This window comes from Vanellus vanellus, assembly GCF_965231255.1.
Source record: "Vanellus vanellus genome assembly, chromosome: 1".
Classification (NCBI taxonomy): Eukaryota; Metazoa; Chordata; class Aves; order Charadriiformes; family Charadriidae; genus Vanellus; species Vanellus vanellus.
The window spans coordinates 21,333,447-21,357,435 of NC_138905.1; the positions used below are offsets into that span (position 1 = coordinate 21,333,447).

The 23,989-nt window shown below is 40.3% G+C and overlaps 1 long non-coding RNA gene across 1 annotated transcript; it reads left to right on the forward strand.

Annotated features, from left to right (window-relative positions):
• Positions 1–842: 842 nt before the first annotated feature.
• Positions 843–22,304, forward strand: LOC309670034. Its single transcript, XR_014268957.1, has 3 exons — positions 843–917; positions 1,389–1,540; positions 22,166–22,304. It is a non-coding gene; the product is annotated as an uncharacterized lncRNA (long non-coding RNA).
• Positions 22,305–23,989: the final 1,685 nt, after the last annotated feature.

The following is a 23,989-nucleotide window of genomic DNA, read 5'->3' on the forward strand; positions in this document are numbered from 1 at the left end:
AGTTTTGTTGTATAACTATGTCATCATCAGCTGAGTTTTGGTATTTTGTTTTCCAGAACTACTAGTGCAATAATAATAAGCCCAGTAGTAATCTTTGCAAAATCCCTTCTCATTGCCTGTTATATTGAAGTAGAATGAAAACAAATTGGCAGCAGGCATCTAGAAAATTAGATATTAACTTTCAAAAGTGCATGCTAGTTTGCCCTGTAATAGCTGGGAAGCAAGAACATTATGTTTCAGCGCTGAACCTTTTTGTGGAATCAAAATATTCTCTCACTATAGCCTGGTTCACATCTGCTGTGGGCTTTAATGTTGTTAACAATACTTGTGATTGCAGTAATAGAAATGAAGTCAGGGAAGAGAAAGGGAAAAGCCCTCTTATTTGTATTCAGAACTCTAACTCTAACAATGCAGTTAATCCTACTGCAATTACTCAGAAAAAAAGAAAGGAACAAATCTGAGAAAAGAAAATGAATGTGAAAAAAACACTCCTCTGCATTTAATTAATGTTAAGGATGTGAAATAAACCCACATAAGCAAAGAAGGCATGACTGTGACAGAAAATTTGGATCAAAATCAGGATCTTGGTAAAGGCTGTTATTATAGAAATAGCATATTTGACCACAGAGAAAGCCAAAGGAAAAAAATACTCCCTTTGACTATAAGGAGATTTAGGGCAAATCAGACAGCTGAGTCTGGTATTAAAGCAACCATAGGTTACAGGGTAGAGGTGGCAGCATTACTGGAAGGGAAGTTGCCTCATATCAGAGTTGCTACTCTGCCCTGTGCCTGTGAGTTCACGTATTTCACCAAGTAGTGCGGATGGGGCAGAGGTGTTCTGGCCTCTTTGCTTTCTGCTTCCCAATAAACCCGACAGAAGAGCACAAATAATTTCCCTGCAAGAAGTAAAAGAGAAGGTATGCCCACTCTCACTGCTTCCAGCAAAAGTGCACCTGTCCGTTTTATCCCGTGGTTTCCATTTCTCATTTTTCTTTGAGCATTTTGGTAGGCTTCTCATTTCCTTTCTTTCACTGCTGCCTGATACGAAGCGTTATTGGCCATTTTCTGCTTTTGGTGTCTGTGGCTTGAGGTCCTGTCCGTCAGCTTCTCAGGACCTTCAAATGAAATTTCTTTTCTGGATTTGCCCCTTCCTGTAACTCTTGTTACATGAAGACCTGTCCATCCTATTTTCTGTAGTCTCTTATAACTTATGATGTCCTTTTTTCTTTGTTCTGGCTACTACTGTCACCAGCTTTCCTGAATGGGTTTCATCTCCCCTAAGTTATTCAGACGTTAGATGTCTGCACCTGAACTGCTCACCCAGGCTCCCTTTGGCAGCTATTCACAGGAAGAGACACTCATACTGTGACTCATCTGACTTGTTTTAGATCTCTTCATTGGGATGAGGTGCGTTCTGGAAACGCTCATATATCTTACTGAAAATAACAGGGAGTTATACAAAGAGGTCGGCTGATGTTGTTGACATTGTAGCTGTGTAAAATGAGGTGAGATGAATGCTTCTGGTATGTTTCTTCAGAAGGTAAGATAGAGAAAACACATAGAAAAAATTATTTAATACTTTTTAGAACTAAATCTTAAGTCAATTTCTGAGAATGACTAAAGAACCTAAGTAAATTTTACACAGTACCTGATTTTTATTACAAACATAAGTGTACTATTTTCAGACTATTAAATGAATGATTCACTAAGAATGATTCAGAAGGACCTGTTTTCCTTATATGTTGGTTTGTTTCCTGCTACCCATAAAATACATACTTTTAATCTTGATGACTGCTAAAAATTGTGATTTAGCAGAATCTTTATGTTAGATTGTTAAAATAAGACAAAAGAATTTGTAGATGTAAGAACTTAATCCATATATATTGTGAAACTATCTCCAGTCCTGTGCAATAGGACAGTGAAATTATGAGCTGTCTAAAAACTACCTTAGGGTGTTCTTTTTGATATATATGAGTATTTTACAACACATCTTTTTGATTTTTCAATTACATTCTTTTATAATAAAACAGTTTCGGTTAATCTCCTAGATCAGATATGTCAAACCATTGGGTTATGTCAGTGCTCACTACACATCACGACATATAATAATGGATTTTACATGACATAATAATGTTATACAGTTTCTCAAATAACCTGGAGTATAAAGCGGTTTACTTCATAGTTATGTTGGTCTTCTGAGTATTGGCTAGTTCTGCAAACATTAAGCTGCACAGTTAATACATTATAAATGCGTCTTCCTGCCTCCTGCAATGAACCACCACCCTGTCACTCTGGCCTCTTCAGCCCTGTTCACTAGTGAGGCCGGTGGTGGGATCTTTCTGCTTTACCCCAGTTCACCTTGCTGAAAGGATCGTTGTGGTCTGTCTGGCTCATCCTTTTGACTCAACTCCCTTTTATTTCTCTCAGTGGCTTATGCTTCACTGGTGCATCTAATCAGTGTCTTGCCTTGAGGTCTCCACAGAGTTCATCCCTTTCCTATGTAACCATTCTTTTCTTCTGCTCAGTCGTTCTTATCCCTGTTGCTGCACCAGTGATTCCGTATCTAGTTTTCTCTTCATTAATTTTTCTGTCTTCAGTTTGCACTGTCTCCCAAGCAAATCACTTCACCTGGGATTCCCCTCCTGATGTGGCCTGCAGCTCCCTCCTCCTACAAATTGCTTCTCAATACAAACTTTTGCCAATATGGCTACAAAATTCAACCAAATAAAAATTTCTTTATAGGACTGCAGCTAAGGGTATGTCATAAATTCACAATATGGAACAAAACAAAACGATCAAATTATGAAATATATCTCGTGTATATTTTTGCCTTTGTTCCCATTGTTAGTATGTTTATTTTTCTATAACAATAAGTATTCACATAATGTGTTTATAAAGCCTAACACAACTTGTGTGTTACTGAAATACTGAAGATTAGCAGAGATGTAGAGGTACAATCTATTAATGCTGATTATGGTACAATATTCGGTACAACACCATATGTACAAACCAGATGTTTTTGAAAGGTTTCATCTTTTTATCTTGAGTGCTTCTATGAACTCTGTTATTGTTGCATCTCCTAATTATACCTCATAATTTATAGCATATTTGTTTTCCTAATACCAATGCAATGCAAATATGTGCTATTGTTCCCATTTAGCAGATGGAGAACTAAAGAACAGCGAAACCAAGATCCACTAAAAAGCACTGATATCCAACGCAAAGCACAATTGAGGTGTCTAGATTTTTAAAAACAAACTCAAAGCCATATTTGTTAAACTTTACTCACTATGAGCATCATTGTAACTGACTTCTCACTGCAATTCTGAATCAAAAAAAAAATCAAAAAAAGGATCATTTCCAGATTTATATCTCAGGATTTAGTGCACAGTATCTGACTAAATATCATAGAATCATAGAATGGTTTGGGTTGGAAAGGACCTTGAAGATCATCGAGTTCCAACCCCCCTGCTACGGCCAGGGACACCTCTCACCAGACCAGGTCGTCCGAGGCCACGTCCAGCCTGGCCTTGAACACCTCCACGGATGGGGCCTCAACAACCTCTCTGGGCAACCTGTTCCAGTGCCTCACCACCCTCAAAGTGAAAATGTTTAATTTAAACCTGCCCTCTTCCACTTTAAAGCCATTCCCCTTGGTCCTATCGCTACATGTCCTAGTAAAAAGTCCTTCCCCAGCTCTCCTGTAGGCCCCCTTTAGCTACAGAAGGCTGCAATAAAATCTCCCTGAAGCCTTCTCTCTCCAGGCTGAACTGCCCCAACTCTTTCAGCCTCTCCTCATAGGAGAGGTGCTCCAGCCCTTGGATCATCCTCATGGCTCTCCTCTGGACACACTCCAGAAGGTCCATGTTCTTATTCTGGGGACTCCAGAGCTGGATGGAGTACTCCAGGTGGGGTCTCACGAGAGTGGAGTAGAGGGGCAGAATCACCTCCTTTCACCTGCTGGCCACACTTCTTCTGATGCAGCCCAGGATACGGTTGGCCTTCTGGGCTGCGATCACACATTGCTGGCTCATGTTGAGCTTCTTGTCAATCAGCACCCCCAGGTCCTTCTCCCCAGGGCTGCTCTCCAGCCATTCCCCACTGAACCTGTATTTGTGCTTGGGATTGCCTCAACCCAGATGTGGGACCTTGCACTTGGCCTTGTTGAACTTCATGAGGTTGGCTTGGGCCCACCTCTCCAGCCTCCAGGTCCATCTGGATGGCATCCCTCCCCTCCAGCATGTCTACCTCGTGAAGGAGCTTGGTATCATCGGCAAACTTGCTGAGGGTGCACTCGACCCCACTGTCCATGTCGCCCAAGAGCCACCATACAACAGTGGATACAGAATACTCAAATTTCATATCCTTGTAAGTGTGAAAAACTCGCAATAATAGTAATGAACAAACATACAAAAAAATCTAATCACACCTATGTTATATTTACAAGCAAAGAATAAAATTGTGTTACAGTGAGAAAACTAGTTAAAAGGAATAACTAGCTAAAAGGGTAAAGTTCTTACATTTTTGCACTACCTTAGAAGCTCAGAGAATATGCACTACTCATCAACAACACTTGTAAAAGGACAGTGCTCTTCAATCTTTCTTCCCTAAACTAGTGATTGAACAGCAGAGGACAGGGGATTATTAGGAAAAAATATCATCCCTCAGAAATAGAATAAAGCTTTTCCCCAAAAGAAAAAAGGGTGGGGGGGAGGAAGGGGGAGGGATAGGAAAGTATTTCAAACATTTTGGAAGCAAAGAAAGAAGCTTGCTAAAGGCAGGGTTCATTGATCAATAGGACTGTAGTAAACAAAGAGTCTAGTACAAGCCTATAGATGAAATATTAAATTTCTTTCTTGCATTACTGGTCATTATAGGAAAGATTAAGGAGCTACCTATAGTGCAGATTTTCTTCATAGGTAAAAACCCCAAGGTCTGTATCAGTGTGAACTGTTAATAGAAGAGATTAATATCTCGCAATTTGATACCAAAATAATGGAAAGTGACAAATGGGCAATCAGCTGTTAAAAAGGGCTCTTCCTTGTTCCAGCGGATCAGTAACTCTGATGTTCTTATCAGTAAAATTTCTAGATAATAACAAATAATTAGCAGACAAAAGGGTAAAGATGATACATTGGGAAAGAATCAGAACAACTTTCATAGAAGAAAGCCATACTTTGCAAAACTGTGCCAATTCTTTGAAGGAGCCAAGGATTATTTGGATAATGTTGATTCAAACTGATGAACCTGAATTTTCAAAAAGAGATAAACAACAGCAATGCAACTCAATTGTCATGGGGTAAAAGGGTAAACCTTCTCCCAGATTACTTGGTGAAAGACAGGAAACAAAGGGTAGGGTGAATTATCATTTTTCACAGCAAGGAACCATCAGCACTCCAGGGATCTCAATTCGTAAATGCTGTGGAAAGGTGTTGAGCTGAGAGGTGATTCTTTGTGTAATGATACAGAATTAATCAGGATAGTAAAAGCATAAGCTGGATGTGAGGAATGACAGAAGAGTCTCATGATATTGAACAATGAAATGACAGATGAAATCAATGTCAACAAATGGAAAGTCATGCACTGAGAAAAAATAACCTTCACTGTTCATACACAGTGATGGACTCTAAATTAGCTATTACTACTCTTGAAAGCAACCTTACAGTCCCTGAAAACATCAGTGAAATGTTTGGTTGCTGCTTCTTCTGCAAGAAAAAAGTGGCAATTAAACTAGGAATTATTGGGAAAAGAATGAGGAATTAAAAAATTCAGATGGATGTGTAAATCTATTGTACACCCGTATCTGAACATTGAATGTGGTTCTGGACAATCTATTTCTAAAAGGCTGTAATGGCACTAGAGAGCAGAGAGAAGGGTGACAGGGATGGACTGTGCTACAGAACAATGTAATTACAAGCTGAGATGAAATAGATAGGACTGGAAAAGATGATTGAGGGGAAATGATGAAACCTGTAAAAATATCAAAAAAAAGTTCAGAAAAATAAGTAAAAAAGAATTATTCAGTGTTTCTTACGGTATAAGAATTACGAAGGCAACCAATGCATTTATTAGGTACCAGACCTGAAACAAATAAAAGGAAGTACATCTTCACACAGTAAAGCTGAAAAAGTTATGGAGGAGAGTTCATCTTCATTTATTAAATTGTGGCTACAGCTTCTGGCTCAGGAAGTCCCACGGGTGCTGAACTGCAGAGGCTGGGATGCTATATCAGAAAAAGGGTCATTTGACTTGATCTATTTCCTATATTCTTTCCTTAACAATCTATTAAGCTACATTTATTCTAGGAAACTAAATAGAGCCAGAGCAGAGACCCAACTCCAGAGAATTCAGCTGTTCTGACAGAAGTTGTGCTATGCCATTTGTCTACAAGGCCAAAAACCATGCCCTGGCTTCTTCTATTCACCATTAGAGGCATAGCCCCAGTGGCCACGGTGAGAGTGGCGGCCAAGGCAGGTCTGTGGCCCCAGTAGGACAATTATTTGCTTCTAACCTTGGTCTCCCTTTCTTTGCCTTGTACATTTTTTTAAACATCTCGGGGCTAGTTAAATCCTTCACCTCTTTTAAATCCTTTATTTTTTTTCCAACTGTATCAAGTGCTTTGTTTGAAGTATGAGACTCTTTTTCCTTCTGCAGATTTTTGTTTTAGCTGTAAAAGATGTGCCTAGTAAATTCTCTGCCTGCTTATTTTTCTGTAGTATGGTTGACAACTCAATCATGTACGTATGGGGGATGCATTCTGGTGTAAAGGAAGTGAGATTTATTCAGATATAGGTGATAATTTGTTTGGTTCAAATCCAAACTACCATAATTTGAATTTATGTCAACCCAGAAACAAAACTAACCGCAGATCTCTCACATGGGTTTTGTTCCATTCCCACCCAAGCACTAGGGTAGCTCTAGAAATAGAAAGAAAACAAATGTTTGTTCCCACGTTATTGTTACAAGAAAACAAAAGCTTCCAATCTTTGGAGGAATTTTGGAAAGCTGTTACATTTCTTGTTTTACTTTCTTGCTACAGATGAAAAAGTGTTTTTCTGAAGAAGCTTTTCGTATTCTATAACAGTAATTTCCACTTGTTAGACCAGCCCTCGTAATTTCTCACAGGCCACTGTGTACGTCTACTATCGCACTTCTAATCAGCCCATTTGTAAATTTTGCTGTTTAACAGTGCTCCACAGGCTCGCTCGCAAACCATCATGATTTCAGACCACAGCTTGAGAACCAATGACATAATGGATAATTTAACTTTCTTGATCATGTCCTTACTTCAAGATAATCCCAGGAGTTAACCACCGTTCAAGAGTCCCAACATTTAGGCTGATCACAGAACAGTGTTTATTGTATGCAGAGCTGGCAGACCACTTGGAGGGGGTCTCCAGACAACAGATCACTTCTTATAGCTCGGTTTAGGTGTAAAGTCAGTGTGGGCTGAAGAGCTGTGGGCCTGCAGACACACAACATGCCTGGGCTCACATGCCCCTCACTGGACGACACTCGCTGGAGGCTATTGTCTCTCCAGCCTTCCTTATCATTGCACAAATGTCACCTATCTATACTTGCTATTTCCCCAGTAAGAACTACTTTTTCTCACAAGCCCATTTCTCTGATAGTGTGCTAATTATGACAATCTCCTGAGGCATGAAATAAATAATTTTTTTTTTTGCTTCCATATATGTGTCTCTGATTAAAACATCTGCAGGGCCTGACAAACATATATATTTTAAAATACAGATTAGTCATATCTCTAACTGAAATCAGACGATTTCACAGATGCCTAATAGTTCTGAAAAAAAAAAAAAACAGGACAAGAGGTGAAGCTTTCACCTTTAACTATAGGCTTATTTGAAGTGCATTTATTTTCTGAAAAACAAGAGCATTGTAAAGATGCTGTTGATGCAAGTGATTTTGTCAGGAACGGTTCGTGTGCTTTCAGAGAACAATGGTGACGATATAGCAATGATAACAAATGAAACAAGTATCAGAATTGAGAATATAATCGCGAATATTTAGATGATTGTGTAACTGTATGACTGAATTCATTCTGAGAGCAGTCATCTGAGTACATACTGAACTGAACAAGAACACTGCCTTGAAGAAATTATTAAGAGGCTTTAACTGTAACATAAATAACAATGTGGCACAAAGTGTTTGGGTATGCCCTTAATGGAGAGGAGATAAGCTGAGATAAGAAAAGAATTGGAAGAATTTCGGCAAGGACAAGATGTATTATTCTCAGACCCTAACGTTATACATGTGATTAGGGCTACATTGTTCGGATAACATGAAGTTTCTTGGTAAGTCTACATTGTGGTATTGCTGTTACGCAACTTAGAGCCATTGCTCCAGGTAAATCTAGGAATTTAACCTTTACACGTAACAAAATTCTCATCCATTGATCTAATTAATATCTCTAATGAAGCAAATTCATTTGTAGCTAAATATAGCATCCACTTCCATGCTTAGCAAGAGTCATCTTTGAGGCAGTAAACCCAGTGTGATTCTCACATGCGTGAGTATGGCTCTGACACACAAGTGGGAATTTTCCTGAGACTCGCTCCAGCCCCAAGGGTATCGGGCTCCATCTGGATTGCATGCCTTCTTGCCATATGTCCTGAGTGTGTACATTGGTCAAACAAATAAGAAGGTAAGAAGTACCTTCTTTTTTAAAACACAACTTTTTGTCATTCTTTTGAATTGGGGATTTACTGTGAATAGTCCATATCTGAGTTATCTTGCTTGGCCAGCTCAGTCTTATAAATCACATAATACCACTTCTGATTTGATGTTATGATGAGGTGTTTTCAGAACAAAGAATCGCACTCACTTAACTGTTCCCTTTCCACAAACTTATGGAAGCCTGATCAATTCCAGTTATCAAAAGGCAGCCTCAAAATAGCTGTGAACATGGCTGAAGTAAATTATTAAAAAAAAAAAATAAATCAAACATCTATTCACCAAAAGAAAAACTGCACAGTGGTGTAACTGTTCAGCACCACTGAATGGACCGAGCATAGACAGAGCAGACACTTGTATGGTCACGGCCAAGTGAGCTTTAAAACTGGTGGTCTTGGAGGACGACAGATGTGGTAGTGTGGGCTATTTATTATGAAATGTTCCTGAGAATCTGCATAAGTGCTCAGGTGACTAGTCTCAGCTATGGCCTTTGTGGCAGCTATCATTCTCCTACATAGGTCATTTAAATTGCTTTAGTTGACAAAACTACAGACACCTCAGTGACAGTGCATCATAAGTGTTATAAACTCCAGTTGGAAACATTTGACAAGTAATCACTAGCTCCTCTCTGCTTATCTTACTGAAAACCAGAGAAAATATATCCATGACATATTCCCTAAGAGAACCCTTGAGGGCATGTCTGCACCAAACTCTCTCTGAAATCAGAAACAGTGTGAGAACAACGAGAAGGAAGTGGCAATGATGACCAGATTTCAGACTAAAAGATTCTGGCATAGAAGGAGAAGTTGAAGCACCTGGTGATGCTTAACCTGGGAAAACAGGTGGGAGAGAGTCCTCTTCTGATATATAAAAAAACTTCTGAAGAAAATCAAGGAATAAACTGGAAAACAAATATTGCCAAGTGTACCATGTCTAGGACAAGAAATAATAGGCTTGAGCTGACGCAATGTTTAGGATATTAGGAACCATTAAATGGTGTAGTAGATTGCTTAAGGAAGTTACAGGATGTCCGTCATTGAAGATTTTTATGAACAGACGAGAAAAATATACGTCAGGAGTTATTTGGATAAAGCTGATCCTGCCTTTGGGCAGAAGATGACCTCTTGAGGTCCTTTCTCTTCTTATTTTCCATGATTTTACGACCATGGCAGTCTGCCCAGACTGATTTTCTTGGGTACAAGACCTTGCTAATATGATCGTGCTGCATTTCAAGGCTGAAGTGTTCCCTTCACTGAATTAATGAACCCACTTAGTGGTAGCTTGGGGGTCCCTGTACCAGACTCCAATACGCCCCACAGATCTGCTGTTTAGCATCAAATAACCGCCTTACACTTTGAAAAGATACACTGAAAATCAGGTTGGGTACAACATCTATTGAGAACACCTTTGTGCTCGCCGGGGTCAGCTAGGGAGACGGCTCTGTTAACCGCTGTCAAACACCATCTGTGAGGGAGTCACACAAAGTGACACTTCTCCGTCCCAGGCATCACACATTCTTTCCATGGTCTGGTGCATGTGACCACTTGGTTCGGTCTGTGACAGCCAGCATTGCAGGGGGGTGCAAGCAGCTGCAATAGGCTGTCCTCAGACTCCTCTTTTAGCTCCTTCTGTCAGGGCTTGTGCTTTAGGGGTTGTACACCTATGTGTTGAGTGCTGGTGACACATGGCTTTCTGCTTGCAAACCACAATCTGCTGTTCTCTATAATAGGGGTCGGCTTTCCAACCCCGCCACTTTTCTTTTGATAAGCAGCTAGCGTTGCCGTGCTATTTCTGGTCTACAGGGAATTCCTAGGGAATACTGCAAATACTGTGGCGATATTGCCTAGTGTTAGCTGAAGCGTATGAGAGGGTGCAATGTACTGCTTTGCCGGGGAGAGAAAATTGGGTCATATTAAATCTAGTAGGTATGTCAGCCATTCTTCATTTGGCATAACTGCAGAAAGCCGTTCATCTCTGTTGCAGAAGAGACAGCCGAAACATGGGCTACGTGCACAGCTAGTGTGCAAGCAAAGCCATGGGTCCTGGGGCTGCCTGAGGTCCCCAAACCATAAGGCTGGGAAATAGACAGGGCTGTGGGGCTCCCACTCTCTTAAATTCCCGCTACAAAAGCATCCTTTGGCTTCATGCCCTGCACCGGCTCTGTCTAGCGATAGAAGTCTGTGAGACGTAGTGGCTGGATCATAAGTGTCCCACTGGCTCTTGAACTGCATACTTGTGAGCATTTCAGCCACAGTTTCTGTGCCCAGGGCAGGCAGAGCAGCCAGCAGGGTAGATGTCCTTGCCCAAGGACAGTTCAATCATTCAAACCCCCAACTATTATAAGGAAGAAGTAAGTGAAGTCTGCTGCTGCAGCAAAGATCACAGGTTTTCCTGAGAACTGGCAGGAGAGCTAGCCGTGCCCAACCTTGCTCTGCAGTGCACAGGCTTTGAGACGAATTTAGGAGAAACAGACTTCATTTGTGTTTTCATGGTAACTTAATAACTTAATATATTCATTAATGACCTGGATGAGGGGACAGAGTGTATCCTCAGCAAGTTTGCTGATGATACCAAACTGGGTGGGGTGGCTGACACCCCAGAGGGCCGTGCTGCCATCCAGTGTGACCTGGACAGGCTGGAGAGCTGGGCAGAGAAGAACCTAATGAGGTTCAACAAAAGCAAGTGCAAGGTCCTGCACCTGGGGAGGAAGAATGCTAGGCACCAGTATAGGTTAGGGGCGGACCTGCTGGGAAGTAGCTTGGAGGAGAAGGATCTGGGGGTCCTAGTAGATAGTAAATTATCCATGGCCCAGCAGTGTGCCCTTGTTGCCAAAAAGGCCAATGGAATCCTGGGCTGCATAGGGAAGAGTGTGGCCAGTAGGTCGAGGGAGGTCATTCTCCCCCTCTACTCTGCACTGGTGAGGCCACAACTGGAATACTGTGTCCAATTTTGGGCTCCCCAGTTCAAGAGGGACAGGGAACTGCTGGAGCGAGTCCAGCAAAGGGCAACTAAGATGATTAAGGGCTTGGAGCATCTGCCTTATGAGGAAAGGCTGAGAGAGCTGGGACTCCTTAGCCTGGAGAAGAGAAGGCTGAGGGGAGACCTTATTATGGTGTACAAGTATCTAAAGGGTGGGTTGAAGGAGGATGGAGCCAGGCTCTTTTCATTGGTTCCAAGTGACAGGACGAGGGGCAATGGGCACAAGTTAGAACACAGGAAGTTCCGTTCAAATACACGGAAACACTTCTTTACGGTTCAGGTGACAGAGCACTGTCACAGGCTGCCCAGGGAGGTTGTGGAGTCCCCTTCTCTGGAGATTTTCAAGACCCGCCTGGATGCAGTCCTGAGTAATGTGCTCTAGGCAATCCTGCTTTAGCAGGGGAGTTGGACTAGATGATCTCTAGAGGTCCCTTCCAACTCTGAAATTCCGTGATTCCGTGATTCTCTAACTTATCTCAAGAGGAACTGTGAACAAGAGAGAAATTCAGCACGGGGATTTCAAAGCACTATGCGATGCAGAACCTGTGTTGCCCTAGAGGACTGTTCCTGGGAGGAAAGGTAGCAAAGAGTAACACTGGTATTCATCTGATAAGACAAGGGACCTTGAATCATGAGATATCTTGAATCTCTTAGGAAGAACAAGACCCATATGCGAGTCTCTTAAACCTTTCGACAGAGATCTCTTGGTGTGCTTGTGAAACAACATTCAGGTGTTAACACAAATTTCAGAAGACAAAGCTTTTGCCTTCTGCCTGTAGTTCATTTAAAGCTACTGAATTGCGATTTATACAGGGACTAGCTACTTTTACTGTTAAAGGGACTAAAAGTGACATATGAGCTTCTTCCTACTGGAACCGAAGTAACCCAAGTGCAGGATTTTAAGATAACATGTTTTCATTCTTATTCTGAAGTTATTTTTGTTTTCAAAACAGCTCCCTAATAATACTGGCAAATGCCAATTCAGGTTTTCATGGCATAGCATATGCTGCTACTTTCTCTAATTAACAGTTTCCAAAGTTTCTTCCAGATCCTGACATACATGCATGCATGCACACAAACGCAAGCCTGCATGTGTGTCTATGCAAAACAGTTGAAAGAAATAAAATGAAAAATAACAAATGGCATGAAATCTGAAAAGTGAAAATAGATTAAGATGCTCTTAAAATGTGATTTCGCTCCAAAATTTACTAACAGAAATTTTCACTTTGTGAAAGTACTATGGTAAAAAGCACTTTTTTTTGGTAAAAATATCAGGAGTATTAATTTGTCTCTGTATAAAACCTGTCTCTGTATAAAACTTAAGCCTTGGAACACTTTTCAAAGTTAAATAAAAATGATTATCGTAATGCAATTGTCTCTCAGTTCACAGTGCTGACGTTGGAAGGATACACAGGTTTCATTCTCCTCAGAAGAGGGAATGGGGACGCTGCTGTTTCTCTGCTTTTTTCCATGGTTATTGTGGTCTAAAGTGAAGCTGTAACAGTTTTTCACCCTGTTTTTCTGGGATGACAGGGAATTTTTTGTAGTTCTGTGAGTGGCCACTGTTGATGCATGGTCCCAAGGTCAGCGACTCTGTTCACAGGTACAAGGAGAAGCATTTCAAACTGCTGCTACTCCTTGGCCAGGCCACAGTCAGACACTTGTTGTAATGGCCTTGTCAAAGTTGGCAGATGAATTAAATGTGATTTAAACTCATTTTTAGTTTCTGCCTCCAGTTACTAAACCACTTTGGTCCAAAATATGTTACTACACTCCTGGCTGCTGTTTTTCTAGGCTGCTCAGCTGGCCTATCTTAACGATCATGAGATGGATTGACAGTAATCTTTTGCTGGTTTCAACCAGATAGCAAGTCCACATATCAGTGCGCTTTAGTAAACAGTTGCAGTGTTCTCTGGAGGGACTTTGTATATTTGATTCTGGCTTTTACTGCGTAATATGTTGGTCACAATGAAGTTTCCTCCCTCTCCAAGTCAATTTTTTTTTTCTTTGAGGTTCCAATAAGATATTTATACTCTCTTTTACTAACAAATTTTTATCTTCACAGAATTTCTATTTAACACCATTTTGCAAAATTTACAGTCTTTTGATCTCTAATGAAAATGAGCATGATTTCTTTATCCTTAGTCTTTTAAAGCTCCTCTGCTGCGTCAGAGCACCATGTCATGTTCACTTCCCTTTTATTTCTCTGTGTGAGCTTTATTGCAAGATACACATTGTTTTGCCTATAGACAAACAGGCTGACTAGCCTTGCATCTGTGCAGCTACACTGCTGACAAGTACAGTCAATAAACACAGAGGCATTTTGCTCTGTCTCATATTTAGACAATATAGTTGTCACAATAGACAATACCTACACAGAATGTCAACAAGCTCCAAGTCCACATGATCAGGTTTTGGGTTCGTCTTTGGTCAAACTTTGATTTAAGGGAAAACAAAAGCTTAGGCTAAATCCCCACCTGGTATAAACTGATGTAGTTCCTTTGAATTCGGTTTACACCAGCTGAGAATGTAGTCTTGTGTTTGTTGACTGGAAACTTATCCAGGCTAAGTGTGGTTAAAATGATTGAGTCTATTCTGACCTCAACAGCTGAAGGTGTCACTTTTGTCTACAGAAGGTTTTGTCTAAATAGAGTATGAGGCAATATATCTCCCAGAGGTCCAAGTTCACACCTGGGGGTGCTGCAGCATGGCTGCAACTTGTTCATCACTGTATTAGCAACTGGTCTAAACCTTGGGATGATCACAATTTAATTTGGGAAGCTCTGTTTCTGTTGGTTGAACAAACCTAGTGTAACTTTTCCATTTGATTACCCTGCTACTAAGTTTGAATCTGCTCTAACTGAAAACCAGTTTCTGTAGCACAATTAAGGAGCACACATTAAAAAGAAGACCAAACCTTGCCTGATTTGAAGGCTGCCTGATTATAGTCATAGGATCGGAATGTTGGAAAATGGAAAAACTCCCTAAAAATTGCAATAATAGAGAGTTTCATATGGAAATAAAAGAGAAAGGAGAGAATCAGTCTGAAACAGGTTTAAAAGTAAAAAAACCAATTTGTATTTCTTTTCATTATATTTTCAGTTTTATCAGTCAAGGCTTAACACAATTGCTGTAAGTTACACGTACCAACTGTAACAGACTTGGAAGTGAGCTTGAATGTAGCAGTAATTAGAGGAGTCCCTGAATATCCCCTGTGATGTTAACCTCCAATGCTACTTCCTGGTGTTATTAAATCTATCTGAATGGTGATTGGAATCAGCGTTTTCCAAGAACTTCTTAATTTTCTGTCACATACCCAGAACTGAGTCACGTACCAGAAAGTTTTTCTGCCGCTTTACAACCAGATGTTATCGCCCTTTCTGGCTGTACACAGGATTCTTCCAAAGTGAATCTTTCTTTTGTTGGAGCACGTGGGTGGAGAGCAAGGTAGAGGAAATTTGACAGCATGGTTAAAGGGTGGCAATCCTAGTTTCACAGAGGGCAGCCAGAGGCTCTCATTAAGCTCTAGACTATAAGAAAACTTGCCATGGGTGTCCACAACACAAAGGCTAGAATATGTCTGAATAGTTTTAATTGGTTATTGTTACATTTAGATAACCAGCCTACAATCCCCTCTGGACAATCAAGAAATAAAGGTCTCGCCACATATATTGCCAGTACCTGCCATATTAAGAATCACTTTGGATGTAAGTTCTCACTAATTTAAAACAATTTTCGTCACCAGGAGAGCTGGCATTAGGTACTCTTTCTTGTTCTGTTATTTTGCTAAAGGCTTCTTGCATATCCTTGATAAAGTGGAGGCAGCCTTTAAAAGAGTTTCGATGGATACCCATGTGATCTGCATACAAAGTGAAAATATAAGTTCATGATAATTTGTCCACTGGAATCTATGAATGACTTGAGAAATGGATTGTTGCTTGGCTATGCATTTATTGCTGCTATTTACTATTAAGGAAAAAAAAAAAAAAAGTTAAGGTTGTAAAGAAGAAACAAAACATTACGTTTTTAAAGATTGGTTATGTTAGATCAGATTAAGAGCTTCTTTGTATTTGGCATAATAAAAAGCAAGAGACCAAAATGAAAACTTTTATGCTAAAATTGTAGGAAAATAAACATCTCTGATAGCTCAGGTTGCACAAACCCTATAGTATTATTGGTTGTTTTGTGAGAGGACTACATGTAGCATAGGACAGTAAATTACAGTTTATTAACCATTTCCCAAATGGCTTTCATAATGTAACATTTTTCCAAGCAGCTCTACTCCATCGGGCATCCCTGCTTGGGATTATTCGCCCATTAGGTAACTCATGGACTCCTGCCAGCCCACTGGATTCCCTGGAACCAGTCGTGTTTGCTAACCCTGGGCCTTTGGTTGTTTACAACCCCTTTAGCTTTGTATTATTTGGAAATTCAGCATGAACTGACCTATTCTAAATCAGCTAAGCAAACAGGAACAAATTTGACACTTCCCTTAAAAAAAAAAATACAACAAACCCAAAAGCCAACTACTAGATACTGTATTGTTATGTAATCTGTAGCAATTATATATACATGAACCTCAGAATTTGATATTTATATCAAGTATTACTTTAAAGTGCATATAGTTCCATTCATCCCATTAGGACCATGCTGGGGCACAGTGCGTTCAGCATAAACAGTGGTATAAAAGCTCTGTCTGTATCTTGCTAGCTGCCAGAACCAGAATTGAATAATTTTGTTTGAAAACTTCAAGATTCTAGCATTCTACTTGCCTTATTGTTTAATAATCGTACACATAGGAAAAACAATTCAAATTCTCAGTGGGTGTGCTGCTATTCTGCAACAGAGCAAAATGCAGAGAGCTGGGCTGACAGAGACATGCCCAAAAACGGATCTGCTGGGCTTGCCTCAACCCTTTACTGAGGCAGAACTAGAAAGCTGCCCTTAGAGAAGGCCTTTTAGCAAAGATATGTTGCTTCATCAATACATGCTACGTGTTTCCAAACTATACTGCATTACATTGCAGAGCATCAGCGACTATGTTATATTAAATTTTATATAAATATCATAAACTACAGACCTTCCCCAGGTAATTTGCAGTCCATAATAACAGTAAATGCAGTAGAAAACACTTCACTCTCCCGTCTTAGCAATACATAAGTTCTTTGAGAGATTTTTGGACTCTAGGATGTCTGTTCCATCCAAATTGCCCTTTACTCTTCTCTCTTTCCTTTTATCTGCAAATCACTGTCCTTGCCTGTCCTCATACTGTGCATCAGCCACAACGTTCATCTTGCCTCTCTCTGCCACAGTTCCTGCGACATACATTGCTCATTCCTAATTATTCTTAATATCAGCGCCCTCATTTCTTGCCTTGCTTCTGCCCGGCAACAGACCGCCACCTTTAACACTGTTGATCTAATTACTTCTAGATTGGCATTTAGCGGAAATATTCATGTCTTTAGCAGGATCGATTAACAGCATACCTCAGAGAGCAGTGTTACTGCTTAAGGGGAGAACAATTAGTAGCTTATATAAATGGACAACTTCTGAAGTGATTAAAGTGATCTGTAAAACTGTCGCACTAAGTGAATGCTCTAAAAGGCCTTTGTTCCTTTCCAAAAAAAACAAAGCCACAAAAGGAAGTACTGTAGTTAGTAAAACTTACATTGAAATTCAAGAACGGGGCAGATTTCCTATGCTGTAGTGACTATGCATTCTCTCCCTTTTGGCTTAATTCTTACTTATAATATCGAAGGAGTCGAACGTCCTTTTCATGATGGCTTGGAGTGGGACAATTCAGAGGAAATCCCCAAAGGAAACAATGATTCATTGGTGATGGCTCAGTCAGGATTTGCCCCCTGAAGTTGGCATTAGCCCAGTGCTGGGCAGATGGCAAAGCTGCTGGTTTGTGTGGTAAAAAGCCAAGCTGCAATTCAAGCAATTAAAGAAGCCAAAGCAATTTTTGAAAGAAGAAGGATTTTACTATGCTCCAGCCATGTTTTGTCATTGTCATGTTTTAATGTTTTTCCAGGATTTTCAATTAAATGAATCATAGGTTTTGGTAAAGAGCAAAACTATTGGCAGGTTTTTAAATGGTGGTTTGGTCTGAACTGGATGCAAGCCACCAAAAAGTCTGGTGAAAGTTGGTGGCTGAGCTAAATATCTAGGGTTCTCATTTGGGCTCTGGTTCTGCTGACTATAGGAGACATCCATTGATGAAACAGCAGCAATCCAGTACATTAGAGAGGATCTGCGTGTAGAGACTTTAACAGCAAAATATGTCAGTCCCTGTGATGGGGATCACATAAAAGAGATGAGGCAAGTTTGGAGAAAATAGTTGATTGCAGTGTATTTTGATAAAAAATCTCATGGTTTGTAGAACAAAGGCTATACATAGTTTCCAGTGAGTTCAGTAGAAATTGATGACCTTCTTCCTCCGTTAACCAAGAAAACCCAGTTTGGTGTTCACAGAGGGAAGAAAGCACATTGTTCAGAGGCAAAATATCTGTTTATTTCTTGTGTGTCAATTCATCACAGGTAATGTTAGGCCTGCTTCAAGAGTGACAGAGACAAAATTTTCTAGTATCTTCTTCCTAAAAGATGAATTAAATTTTTTGGATCTGGTGCTCTGTGGAAAGCAGTCATACATATGATGTGTGCAGAAGTCATATTCAGATCAGTGGACATATAATTAAACAACATCAATAATCTCTCACTTCTCTTTTATCTCCTTAAGTTTAGGTGGCTTTTGCTTCTTCTGACTGCGAAAATATTTTGTACGCACATGTGTGTAGCCAAGAGGAGAGTTAAGCCAGAAATGTGTAGGTGAATTTTTCAGCTATGCCCTACTCCTAGTTAAAATAGTGAAAGTTGTGTATGAAGTCTTGGCCAGATCTCCCCAAACCTTTACCACACAGCTAAACCATGGGACCTTCACACACCAGGTTATATTTTCTGCAGTTGCTACTAGCTCGGACAAAGCTGGAATGAGAGACGAGGAGTTATGAGATACCAGTAAATGTCAATGTTAATGTTGTTCAGTGAGCCAAGTACTTCTAGCCTGAGCCAGTGCTCATTCAAGTACAGTCAGCTGATCTATACTATTGCCATGGATTCCTGGTAGGAACAGTGAGATCTTTGAGGCAGAGGTAGCTGGAATAGGTGGTCCTCGTATGCAGATGGTTGGGTAAACATTTAGACTGGGGAACAGTGAGCTGTAATTTCAAATCCCTTTGTAGGAACTGCTTTCATCCGACAATTTCAGAGAAAACAAACTCTTAGCAATATGAAGAAGAGCATTCCTCAGAACAATAATAAACTCCCACCACTCTTGGCAAATTATTTTATTCCGTAAAATTGATTATGAATTCTTTTTCCATAGACATAAGGGTCCAGATTCTGGATCCAAGTGCCCTGCTAAATGTTGGTCAAGAGGCTGCTTCCAAAGGATTTTTAAAGGTCCTTTGTCATTCCCCACTTCACATGCTGCTCCCAGCTCCACTCTCTGGGCAGCACAGCCTGGTGTCACCTTTATTCTGGAGGACTTGAAGTAGAGGCTGAGGTCAATGTGCCATAGGAGCACCAAAGTCACTTGAAACTACTCATGAGCAGTTGTCTGGCTCCATAGAAGCCCTAACATGGGTGCAGTTATCCACAGGCTAATTGCAGTCACCTCGGGGCTGTGAAATGCTGGCCTAACTTCTCTTGTATACTCTGGTTTAAACAGTTCTTGGACCAAGATCCTTGCCCACAACACAGAGGGGTTTTATTGCATTGTTATCTTGTCTTGTTTGCCCCTCCATGTGCCTCATGCATCTCTTTGGAAATCAAGACGTTAACCTTTGTGGGATAAGAATTTTATTTCTATTTTGTAGTTCCTTAGGTGGCATTACATAATAGTATGACATATGCTCTTAAATATTTGGAGTAATTTAGTTCCTCTTCTGAGAAACAGGTCAAGCCTGTGTCATTACAGTTTTCATTTTCACAATTTCTTATAATAGTGCTTTATTTCCTTCAGTGCTAGAATGAGGTTTATAAAAATACAAAGGATTTGCTTAGTTGGTTAGAAGTAAGATAGACAGATGGAGAAAAGAAAGCAAAGTTCACGGATTGTTGTTTACCTTTCAATTCTAATGCTTGATGTTTTTTCATGAGCGTTTTATGTGAAATCATAAAGAAAATAGTTATATGACAGTTTAAAGTGAAATATGCAACAATTTTGAATTTAAACATTGAAGACCAGAGAAAGGCTTACTATAAAAAAGAAACTGCAGTCCCAAGTCTGGTACATTTCACAGTTCCAAACCCAATTATTTCCCCACACAAATTTTTGCTGTTGATTACAGTATATTACAGTAGTGTTGTGACCTACCACAGTGTATAACCAGAGCCTGAGAAGTTCTCTCTAGCTGGCTGTTTATACTCTTCAGGGTATGTCTGCAATGGAGTTCAAAGGGATATCTTCAGTTGGTGTAGTCATACTTAAATTGATTTTAAATGGTCTAGGTCAAGCTTAGAGAGTAGTATAAATGACTTGGGTAAATGACAAGGTTAGATACCCTGTCCTGAGCTGCTGTTACGAAGCTGCTGTCAGCATCTGATCTGTGTGGGGTAATGCAGAGGTAAAGACATTTTCCTTTCAAGGGACTGAATTTGCTTTTCAAACAATTTTTATGCGCCATAAAATAGTATGTATCTGAAAATCAGGAGGCTGCAGGTTATATGAAGTGAAGTCACAGGCTTTATTTCATTCCCATCCTGAAAATCCCCTCCAGTTTGGAAGTTTCCTGCTTAAAAAATCCCTTCTTGCTAAAAGCTAGACTCAATGTATATATAAAGGTTACAGACCAATATCAACAGCTCCTCAAAACACTAAGGCTAGAAGGAAAAAAAAACACACAAAAGTGATATATACAATATCACTGATTTCAACTCACTAATGAAGTCAATCGTTAAATCCAGGTATTCCGAATCTTACACCTGCAGTCTGTGTATGCAGGAAGGGAGTTTAATGATACCCAGGAGTGATTTCTCAAGAATGTTTTATGAATAGAATTTGAGATAAGTACCCCAAGGTATAGCCTTAGAAAAGAAACACAAGTTATCCAGTGCTGAAAAGAAACACGTTATCCAGCTACTGAACAGACACAGCCGACTGGAGAAAGTTTGTAATTGAGGACCAGGAGCCAAAGCTATATCTCAGCCTCCTAAGGATTTATTGGGTTATTTTGACAAGTTGCAGTTGTGTGACTCCGCTGGTAGAGATGCACGACTGTCCATGAGCACGCACACAGAGCATTTCCGAAATGCATCACAGTGTCTGTGGAATGCGGCTGTTATCCTGGCAGTCTCCGCATACTTTCCTGGAGCAGATGTATATTTGCACCTGTTTGCCTTCCCTGTTCGTTCCCATCGGTGCTTCAAAGGGTCTCGTACTTCGCAAGCGACTGCCTGTTTGCTGTGCAGCCTGTGTCCTCGAGCAACTTCCAGCGAGTGCCATGGCAGAGGACTACCGGCTGCTGCCTCTCATGTGGCTGGACGGGCTTGGGGTGCAAAAGCAGGGTGTGTCCTTACAGGGACACGTGTGTTGCCACGTGGCGATGGGCTTCACCTTGATAAAGAGCTTAACTCTCATGGTAACTCATCACTGTTACCAGCAGACTTCGTGATATTATTATCTTCTCTCTTTTTTTGCTCACTTCTTTAACAGGTGAGCTACTTTCTTCTTGTGTATTTTAACCTGGTTCTCACAAACAGGAGTTATCCGGGATGAGCACACGCAACCTACACAGCACAAACATCGGGATGCTCCTTGCTTGACAGGTAGCCTGATACTTCAGGAGGGAGAGGGCAAGTAAATGTGTTAGCAGAGAGAGAGCCCCAAAGAAATGAAAATACAACCTGTTAGGACCACATGATATGAGATAAAGTTGATCAAATGACCTGACTTTGACATATTGACTGGTTCCTGACAAAGTGGTATGTCACCCAAAAAACAGCATACAGCTTCCAGTCAGGAATTTGAGCGTCTCCATGTAAATACAAGGGTGATTTAGAAAGTTCAATATAGACATGGCCTTTACTTTCTAAGTTTAGCAATTTGCCTTTCATAAGAAATGCATTTTTAAGAGGACTCACAGTTTTTTGTTAAAACATGTCAACATTGATGAAATTTGATTTTGAAAAAAAAATCAGAAAAAAGCATATTTTTTAAAGTCTATATCCCTTTTAACTCTTTTTCATTTAGAGATTGATTGCTATTTTAAAATTAAAAGGTATAAAACTTTTACCACAAAGAGTAAAGTTAAGCAGAATGCTTTTGAGTTATGCTTAGCTCAAATGACCCATAATGAAACATTTTCAAAATTCCATTTCGTGAAATAGTTCTAAATGATGGCTTTCCAGTCCCTGTTTTGATTTTTTAGCTGCCAGTATTTCTGTGACGAATTTTACTATTAATTAATTACTTACCTTTTCTTCATTTTAGGTCCAAGGAGTAGATGTATGTGACTGAGGCAACAGAATTTGCTGCTTTACCTGGATTTTGAGTACTAAGTGACTTTTCTACTACTCCTGCACTGAATGACAAAGTAAAACGAGCTAAACAAAATAAAGGAAGTTCTCACGCTTCAACTTTTCATCAACAAACCTTACATCATTAATGCTTTGTGTCATTTGTTGCTCCTTTTGTAGGATAAAGCAGGCAGGGAACTGGGGAGAGCCATCTGGTTACCTCTTTTGTTCATGATCTGTCCCAAACCAACAACTCAAACATTTTCCCTTATGCTCCTTTCCCACCTTGTCTCCCCAGAAAATTCCTGGCCTCTACTCCCATAAGGTGCTATGAGAAAGGACTGACAAGGGTGAACCAGGAGTGGGGTGAGGAGGAAGAGGATGGCACCTCAAGAGAAAGTATAAAACATTCCCCTGCTTGAATTCATGAGGGTGGGCAGAGGAAGACTGTGTCTCCTAGGGCATCCTAGCCACCTCCACTCCCCGCAGTTTTGTGGCCATGCACCTCCACTCAAAAATCCCTGAATTTTATTTGAGGCTCGTTCCAAAAGTCATGGAGGTGAGGAGAAGAGGGGTTTTCACAAGTAGTTAGTATGTAGGTGACTGAGTGGTGGGAGAATGGAAATTTTGCAAGATCTGTATTGGTGAAATTGAAAACAACTCTTCGTAAAGACATGTTCTGTCTAAAAAACTGTATCCTATGAAAGAACACAGGAGCAGGCACAAATGCTGTATCATAGCCTATGTTCAAGGTATACTTGCAAGCATACACACACACGCACAGAGTGTGTATATATGCATATATGTGCATATCATCAGAAGCTACTTCTCAGTTGTGCCTATCAAAATGGTGTCTGTGGTGGAAGCGAACCATCTGCTTCACAGCACTTCTATTTTTAAGATCTGCAGTATGGCAGTTTAACACATGCAGTGTCACTTCAAGCCCTCCTCCCCCAGATGAACTCCAATATGTCACTGGGTCGTCCCATCAGCTCTACGTTGTCTCTGTAAACAGAAACCCTACCTCCCTGCAGTCTGAGTCAGCAGCTGTACTGGAGCAGGACCTATCTTTTAAAACTTACAGAATGTGTAATTTGATGTCGAAAAAAAACACAGGAGGGTATTTGCCACCTGACTCTGGAATGGACAGCGGCCCTTTAATAGGGGTTTCTACAAGTCTGTCTTCAAACACATAGCTGAAACACTTCTGTGGCATTTGCTCGACTTTTCCAAGGCTGGAAGAAACCCCTCCACTTGCAACTATTTTTTTGGGAGTTCAGGCTCTGAACTTCTTACCCACTTGCATGCCATTTTAGGAGTGATGAGCAATGTGCTTATCAGTTTTGCATATTAGATATGTAATGTGCATATCATATTTACTTTCAGTTCTGGGATTTAGACCTAAATACCCTTCAGGTATCAAGGAAATAAATACAGCAATTCAAATCTGACTGAAAAGCTTCTGTGGTGTAAAAAAAAATGACAGGAGCACAAGCAGACCTAAAGAAGTGTTATGAAACAACACGTTGACACAGAGCTTCTTGCATTCTGCATCCCATTAGAACTTCTGCACACATTTTAGTGCCCTCCTGCTTGCAAGGCTTATAAAGATTCTCCTCTAGCCTTATCATTAAATGTACTCAAGGAATAGCCCACAGATAATGATTCTTGTTGACACTATGGGAGGGCAAAGATGTTTATGCTAGAAACTGCTATAAGTATTTTCCAGTTGTGGGACACATAATGAGTATACCTGGGTGGACAAGTTCCTTTCTCCTGTTGCATCTTGATGGAAAAG